A 10,000-nucleotide genomic window follows, 5' to 3' on the forward strand; every position below is an offset into this window, starting at 1 on the left:
TAAAAGCGGCCATATTTAGACTGCTCGAATTTTTATAGTCTTGATGTGATTATCAGAACCCGTCAACATTAATCCCTTGTCGCGTTTCATGTGGAAGGTTAATCGAATCAACAACCGTAGAAGTCATTCAGTGACTGGAAGGAAAAAAAAGTTTCTGATCTGCTGAAGCTCATTTCAACCATCATAATTTCGTTTTCGGGAAGAGGAAAGGAAATAAAAATCTATTGTCGACTGAAGGACTCATTAAGGTAATCAAGGGCTGAAAGGGGAAGCACGAAATACAGAACACGAGAAAACGTTCACCTGACCCGCGTGCTTTGTTTCCCTTAGGGGAAGAAGGACAGGGAATGAAATTGTATTTTGTAGACTGAAGGCAACATTAAAGCAAAGGGGAGAGAGAGAGAGAGGGAGAGAGAATCCTCAAATGGAATGGGATTGTTGGTGATTTTCGCTTTCAATTTAGATTTTAGGGTAAGCTATGACAGAGAAATCAAACTGTTTTTCACGTTGAAGGATACATTGAAATGCGTAGCATTTTACGAATTTTGAGTACGCACACCTGTATACATGACGCATTGTATAAAGAAACTTTCATAAGAATATGAGTACTTCATGATAAATATTCCATTGTGTACGTATGTCTATGTACATTTATGAGAGAGAGAGAGAGAGAGAGAGAGAGAGAGAGAGAGAGAGAGAGAGAGAGAGAGAGAGAGAGAGTCTGGAATTGGGTATAACATTGCTCATTAACAGAACTTTGAGTAGTTCTTTTTAGTCTGGCAGATTAATGGGGATATAAATAATTGTGTCTCGGCCCCTAACGTATTGTTTACGCAAGACGGGTTTTCTCCAAACTTTCACACAAACAGTTTGTTATTAGGAAACTTTTAAAAGGATTTGTAATGATACAGTTCAGAAAAAAAGTTGAGTAGAATAGCTGATGACATTGAATAACATAATAACATAAGGGGTAACGTTCTTGAAGAGAGATAAACAGAATTACTAATAAAGAAGTTAAGAACGTGGAAATGCAAAAAATATCATCATACCATATGTAACTTGAATTAGGAGATAAATGTTATTGAAGCGACTGAGTTATGAATACACGAGGATATTTCTCCATAAAATGTTAAGAAAAATGAAACTGTGAATGTCTCAAAATGGATACAGCTTAAGTGGGAAGACATAAAAATTACAAATATTTCTTTATGATTTAAAACAAGTGCTGTGGATGAAGTTTTCCTTTATAGCAATCTGTAAAATTCAAATTCATATTTAGAGGAAAGAGTAATTGTTGATATTCAGTTTCAAGCTCCAAGACCGAAACACTAAAAACCTATGGCTTAATGATTATTACTCTCAATGTTAAATAGTCAATTGAAACCAGTGAGAATTCTCCGACGCAGTGATTTCGAGAAGGCCATCGAGTCAAAAGTGACAATGTAGGTATCAAGAAGCTATATCTCATCCAGTCTCATAACGCTTCTGAATGCAAAATGAACACGAATCCTTCAACTAAAAAGCTAATCACCAAAACGTGACACTTCCCTTTTGGGTTCCCACAATGTGTTTCAAGAGTCTTGATTTTTACCCATTCGTTAAATCTATCTCTCTCTCTCTCTCTCTCTCTCTCTCTCTCTCTCTCTCTCTCTCTCTCTCTCTCTCTCTCTCTCTCTCTTACTATTACTCTTTAAATTACTACGCAATTCAGCCATAAATGGACGTTCTACTTTTGCATTTTTAGCAGGATTTACGAGAAATATCAGGAGAAAAGATTAGGAAATCAACTCAAACTCAATCAATAAAGAGAGAATTCAAAACAAACAAGGTCGCCAATATATTACTCTGAACGTTAAGAGCAAAAGAATTCAAAACAAACAAGGTCGCCAATCTATTCCCCTGAACGTTAAGAGCAAAAGAATTCAAAACAAACAAGGTCGCCAATCTATTCCCCTGAACGTTAAGAGCAAAAGAATTCAAAACAAACAAGGTCGCCAATCTATTCCTCTGAACGTTAAGAGCAAAAGAATTCAAAACAAACAAGGTCGCCAATCTATTCCTCTGACCGTTAAGAGCAAAAGAATTCAAAACAAACAAGGTCGCCAATCTATTCCTCTGAACGTTAAGAGCAAAAGAATCAAAACAAACAAGGTCGCCAATCTATTCCTCTGAACGTTAAGAGCAAAAGAATGGTATATAAAGGCCCTTTCAGTCCCAGAGGAATTAAAAAGGTTTTGTTTATTGTCTGTTTCAACGTTAGTCTACGTAATGCATCAAGGAATTAATCAATCGTCAATTCTCACTCATCGGTAGGTGTTGTCTAACTTCCGGTGTACGTTAGTCTTGATATGGAAAAAAAAAATTCTTTTTGTATGATGAAAAATAAACGTAAAAACTCCTATCAAATATTTAAAGAGGACGTGCTTCAAAAAAACTTGTGGGATTTTAACTCCTCCTCCTCTTACTACTACTGCAACAAATAATAATAATAATAATAATAATAATAATAATAATAATAATAATAATAATATAATAATAACAATAACAATAATAATAATAATAATAACAATAATAATAATAATAACAATAATAACATCGACGCCGACAACAACAACAGCAATAATAACAAATAACAATAATAATAATAATAATAATTTTATCACCAATGTTTCTCCAGGGAACAAACCTTGTATAACAAGCAAATAATGACTTTCCGCGTCGATGACAAAACTATTGCGACACCTATCTAGAAAAATATCTAAATCATTAAATATCTTGAATTGGTTTTTGCTGCAAGGTTCGTTAACTTCCAAGACTTAAAGTCAATTTTTCAGATAATTCTAATAATGCACAATCATTTACATTTGGAATTGACCTAACCAAAGGTGCCTTGACTGTGACGTCATACCTTAAAAGACATAGTTTTACATGCTCACCTCAAGGTTAAAGTAATGTTAAACATCTACAATGTGAACGCATATTGGGGTAAATGCATATGAGAGAGAGAGAGAGAGAGAGAGAGAGAGAGAGAGAGAGAGAGAGAGAGAGAGAGAGAGAGAGAGAAATCTGAAAAGGATATTAATATAATAAGCCACTTTGGAAAGTAATAATACTGTATCATTAAGCAAAACCAATAAAACCATTTCAAAAGTCATGCTGGAAAAAAATAAAAATAAAAAACTGAAGGGGAAACAACAGGGTGTTTTAATAACACTGATTCTTTTGAACGAGCAATGTTGACACTTTAATTATAAAGATAATTACGCTGATGAATTTAAAGCATTACTTATCTAGATAAGAGGAAAGTAATATTTATCGACTCAATGGAGTTTGTGATAATCATCTATATGAATAATAAGTATCTCTCAGCAATAATGCAAGCAATTATTCGGTGCACAAACAACTTTGTTGTGAACCAACGAAATATATCGGTTTTAATTCAACAGCAACATATTTTTCATGATACAAGTCAAGCATGTGATAAGAGTACGTAGGCAGGCGAGACTAAATTGTAGTTAAGCGAGTCGGAGACAAGGGCGAGATATGGCTTCTTGACTGCTTATCACTAGGGCTGTGGTGAAATATAGGAAACGACCCTGACTGGTGATACGCTGGACGGGGGTTCAAGTCCAGCTCAAGCTCTATAGTTTCCTGTAGTGTCTGCAACCTCACCATCCTTTTGAGCTAAGGATGGAGGGTTTGGGAGAGCCTATAAGCCAACCTGCCAAGTCATTAGCAGCCATTGCTGTGCCCTCCCTGGCCCTAGCTTGAGTGGAGAGGGGCCTTGGGCGTTGATCATATGTACATATGTTCAGTCTCTAGGACACTGTCCTGCTAGCTAAGGCACTGCCATTGTCCCTTGCCTCTGCCATTCATGAGCGGCCTTTAAACCTTTATGGAAGGAGTGATTTGAAAGTTCAGAAACAAGACAGTGAATGTGGGTGAAATGTGGGAAACGTTAATTACTAAAATGTGAAATATCTGATGTTTAGAAATCATACTATTTAAATTGAAGAGAGCAAAAAGAAACCGCAGAAGGTGGTGATTGTAAGTGTTTGCAATGGGAGAAAGTAAGAGTAAATGTGAACAGGAGTAAGGTAATGAGATTCAATGGAAATAAATAAGATTAATGAATAAATGTTTGTATGGATGATGGAAGAATGAATTTGCTCGTTTTCTTAATTTTTTAGTCAACAATATTAAATAGATTAGGTGAAATGAGTGTGTGTGTGTATATATATATATGTATATACACACACACGTGTATATATATATATATATATATATATATATATATATATATATATATATATATATATATATGATGGATTAAGCATGTAACATGTTAGCATGAGTCTACACTTTTTTATTTTATATCTTCTACTCTAGTAAACACATTCTTAATAATGTTCGAACTTCTAATGTTATTGCATTGGGAAATTTATAAGCATACACTGGTATAGTGAATTAATAAAAAAAGTAGAAACGGTATTTTTTAAAATATCAAATGTAACTTCAACCGTCACTGTTACATATTGAAGTAATAATTAATGTTGACATATTTCTCGACTTGTGCAATTGTAATATATAGATTTCTTTGAAAGTGAAAGAGAATTCGTGCGTTAGTGTATTAGAGTTACGTTGAAAATGACGAACTAGAAGCGTCTCAACATTTGTAATCTCATCCCCTAGTAGGGAGAGACACTGTGTTTGGAAACCTCGGAAAAGGGGCTTTACATGCAACATTTATTCCCTGAAAGGATTAGTTGCGAAGTACTCGAATCCTCTGAATGTTTAAAAGAAAAACAAGCTAACACTGACATTAGTATCTTTCGATGGTAGAAATGTACGCAAATTGTAATACAAAATAGAAATGACTGCAGACTGTTCATTCACCTGGCTGAACAATGGGAGTGTTACCTTCAGGATTAGATGTGCATCATATGATTTTTTTTTTGGGGGGGGGGAGGGGGGCGGGGAGTTATAACCTCTCCTGAGATAATTTCCAAACTACCAAGATCGTACTGAATGGCAATAAAAGATGGAAATAAAGCTTGATAGAGATTGTCATCATCTTTGTATGTTTCTTAACAATATGGACATTCTCCTTTTTATTATTATATATCAATGGCTATGAAAAAGGAATTATCATTCGCAGCATAAATGTAAAAAATAAAAATCAAGGCATTTGTGTAAATCAAAGTCTAAAGTTAAATTGCGCAAAAATGATGATAAAAAAGAACTTCAAACATCATATGGATATTTACTACAATTAATGTCACTACTAGCAGCAATAATTATACTACTCATAGAAGTAAAAAAAAATATACAACAAAAGCATTATCGATATACTGGGAATGGAAGAGTGTAATGAACTACAATGAGAGAGAGAGAGAGAGAGAGAGAGAGAGAGAGAGAGAGAGAGAGATTAAAATCATTGATAGCAAGTTAGTTTTTCCAGGCCTGTCCCTATCGCAATGAACATTCCTGCAATGTAAATCGCGGACATTTTAACGACCAAGTTTAAGAATGATCATTTGAAATGGATAGCCGCTCGAAATGCAACGAATTCCATTTAGGAAGAATCAAGGAGCTCTTCATGAGAAGAATAATTCACCATTTTTTCATCTTAATGAAACATTATTAGCATGATACTACTGAATTAAAAATATGGGAGGATATTAAATATCCTTAAAAATTCCAAGGGAAAACTTAAATTAACATTGAAAAGTCATTATAAATTCAGTCTAATTTCTTTATGGATATAGGTTGTATTCCGTTGAGCTTTTGAAATAAAAACTTTTCTTTCCAACACTGTTCCACTTTTGAAATGAACACCTGTTTACGGGTGCAAACCAACTGATTAGTATCTCGAGTAATGTTCTGAAAAATTCTGATATTTTCCTAACAACCGCGATCCATTTTCAAATGATCCATCTCGTAAAAACATTAATAAACGAAGTCTTTAATGGAATTGCGCTTTTATAACATGCAGCAGCATACCACCATCATGAAAGTCAATATCTAAACTCTGTGTATAATTAAGACATTTATAACTTAGAGAATATATAAATCAAACTTCAAAATTTCCCGGGATCTATGAAGGCAATTAGACGTTATAACACTGAATTAGCCCAGGTATAAAACAAAACAAGCATTAAAAAAATTATATCGCTATAATACACATTGCATAAGTTTTTATTCTAATTCTTAGCTATCAAGAAAATTTATAATCATATTTTACGGATATTGATCAAGATTTATAAGGTACTGAACTGCAAAAATAAATGTAATTCCTGTATGCAAATAGGGTGATAGATGTACAATAAGTACGACGATTTTATATATATATATATATATATATATATATATACACACACACAAAATTCATTCATCCACACGTCTGTTTTTGTGAGTAGAAAATATTTCATACGCGATGGACCAGAAATATGTGAGAGAGAGAGAGAGAGAGAGAGAGAGAGAGAGAGAGAGAGAGAGAGAGTTAAAAAAAATCACTTCTGCAATCCGGTCCCTTTCGAACCATTGCTTTTGCAACAGTGTTAAATGGTGGGAAGTCAAACGAAACAAGATTTCAGTATCTGTATAACGTAGCACAAATTGAGACTAATTTTCATCTTTACACAGCCAAAATGTTATGACAGAATGTCTATTTTTTCATTTGTTTGTCTTTTATTATTTGAAACGAAAAAAAAAAAAAACGTTTCATCAAAACATTTTGAACAGTATTAAGTGACCCCATTTTTTGTCTTATCCTTGGATGTATTTCGCATGGTTGGAAATATTTCATTTGAAAATCTAATCATTTCCGGATGTAAATCGGATTATGACTTGACTTGACGTTAAATATTTACTAATTTCGGTGATTTTTGTAAACATATTTCTCTTGGGAAATAAAATGCCCTCTTGTATATTACATGAATGAGATCAACATTTTTCTGAGTTCTCTCTCTCTCTCTCTCTCTCTCTCTCTCTCTCTCTCTCTCTCTCTCATACGTGAAAGAAGCCTCTCCATCCCACCCACTCACGTAAGTTTTCCAATAAATGCAATCTTCGTTGAGAACACAATTTTTATTTCTCTTTACTGTTATTGTAGCAAAACTTGGACATTACGAATCAATTCCTCTGACAGAAAAATTTAATTACATGAAAAGAAAAGGGACGTTTGAAGGCATTCAATTCTTACCTTGCTGCCCAGAGTTTCAAGGTATATGGCATTACTTGGCCGAAAGCCTTGTTTGCTAGTTTTGATCGCATTTTCAATATTATCTGAGCTCAGCAATTTGCATCGGTTTTCATACTTTAATGCATTCAATACCTCTGTTGTAACTAGCCGTGTTATTTAATAAGATCCTGAATTTTGAAAATATGGTCTTCATTTACCTCCTTCAGACAGTTATCTTCCACCCTTAGTCTGATATTCCTGACCAAAAGAAGTCTTACTTTTTATGTATATATTCATATTGAGAATGTTGTTCTGAGTACCTCGTTAACATCTAGTTATAGAAGAAAATTGTACATCAATAGTTACCCTGGTCGGAAATGGCAAAATAACGTGCAATTAAAAGCATCTTAAATCATTTCGTGAAATGTACTCTAGTAAAGACTTTAGAATATGATAACCTCTTCCTCTTCTGCAATAGCATTGGCAGTTTCCTACGAAACACAGTAGAAAATTAGACGACCTGATATTTACCGGTGCTGCAATATTGGCGTAACTGTTAACTAGTTGGATTATGCATAAAAAGGAAAATTCTAAATAAAAACAAGAAGCCAGTCATGTCTATCGTTATATTGCTGAAACAGGAATGAAATGCCTTCGCAATGTAATAAAAAAGAAACACAAACAAATGATATGTGCATAATATATAATGATATGGATGAGAGGTTTAGATGGTAGGGAAATTTGTATGTATATGCATATACATGAATGAAATTATGAGCAATATCAATCACTAACTATTGGACTGACAATTCTATATAATCAATTAAAAAAAATTAAAGATAATTATATACACCCAAAACCATGGACATACGGCATGTATTAATATGCGTCATGCGGATACTACCTTTCCACTTTAAGTGAAATACTCACTATACATTCTTTTTAATTTTCTACAAAAACATACGCAGCAGAACACAGTGTCAAAATAAATTTTCATTTAATCGCAATGGCACAAACAGGAACTACTAATAGAAGAGAAAAAGAGTAATTTACCTTAGTCGTGGACGAAGTATTAAAGAGCTAGACCATATAATAATGGCCCGAACTGGGCAACGCTTTCATCTCTAAATATATGGGGAAATACAAGGTAAAGAGAATACTTTCTTACCTTGAGGAAATATTTTGTGCTCAACTAACAGTGCAACTTCTGGCTGTGTGCTACAAAGGGCGTCAAAGAAAAGTACTTTGGTTTTCAAGTTTGTTACGAATACGAAATTGTTTCCTCCAATCGAATGTTGAAACACCATGAAAATGGGAAAGACAATATTTTGTATTTACATGAGATAGAAGATAATACGTATATCCTCTCCCGTTCTCCTTCAATCTTTTAACAAGCAATTATCATAAGAGATAATGCTCATCGCTGACAAATTTCTACTATATATAATTAAGAGCAAGTGTCTAACTATGATATATATACATATATATATATATAAATATATATATATATATATATATATATATATATCTCCTGTCACGCTTAGAGGTGCAGGCGGGAGGGGGGGGGGACTCATAAAATGGTGAAATTGGGGGTACCCCGAGAGGCACACTCGGAGACCACTTTCACTGGGCAGAGAATCTAACCCCTGTCTCTAAGCCGAAACCATACCTGCGAGGACTCTACCAACGGAGCTATCAAGTGGATATATATTCCCAAGGTAGAATTCGGTATTAAATGCCACGGTGGTTGATATTTACATTGATTAAAATCACGAGTGTTAGTGATATATATATATATATATATATATATATATATGCGCAAAAGAACCACAGGGAGAATGAAATAGGAAAATAAATCAAATACTTTAAATCAAATCATGAAAATTTTCTTTTCAGAGAATCTCAAAGGTGTAACTTATCAATACTTGTTAACTAATTCCAGATATAAATAAAATTCTTAGTAAACCTTCATTAAATTCCATACCAATATCCATGAATTTCCATCGAATATCTATGAAAATTCTCTGCAAATATCGATAAAAAATCATAGTCCAGTATTGCGCTCACGCGTATGTCCTTTTACTTATAGCAAGTTTATAACAAAAGAATTACTGGCAAAAACGTGAGGCATAAGCATGCACGATTACATGAATATGGAAAGAATAAATTGCAACGCAACTTAAAGAAGACCTGCAATTGCCGCTCAAAACCTCCCAAAGGCCCTCCCATACAGCCCTTAAATCCCGCACACTAATTGAAACGCAATAAAAGGATTCTCCCCCGCCCTCGTCATCATGTAAACTAGTCATATATAGCACGTCCACTCATATACCTTCTCGTATTTATTTCCATTCATTCAACGTTAAAATTGCTTTGTTGTTTCCCGAGTATTTGACGTCCCTCGAAATGCTTACAAGTGTTTCATTCATCGTGATATTCTGGAGAGAGAGAGAGAGAGAGAGAGAGAGAGAGAGAGAGAGAGAGAGAGAGAGAGAGATAACGTCATTATGTAGTATTTTAGTCTGTTCTTTACATAGTCGAACAATTTTCTTTAACAATTTAATTGATCCTTTGTAACTATAGGGAGTTCATTCTGTCTTAAAATACAACTATATACGCCCATTAAAGGATAGTTAAATAACATGACTGCGAAAAAAAAAATACTGCAGACGAAATAGTAGAATGAAAATACCCTTCAAAAAGCTAAGGACTAAGTAACAACAGCCACTGTTTTTATATTATAAATGAAGACCGTTGTTGCAATACACAGGTGCTAAAAATCCCAGTGGTGCGTACACTAAAGTTTGTTCTATGACA

The sequence above is a fragment of the Palaemon carinicauda genome, chromosome 3 (genome assembly GCF_036898095.1).
Source record: "Palaemon carinicauda isolate YSFRI2023 chromosome 3, ASM3689809v2, whole genome shotgun sequence".
Taxonomy (NCBI): Eukaryota; Metazoa; Arthropoda; class Malacostraca; order Decapoda; family Palaemonidae; genus Palaemon; species Palaemon carinicauda.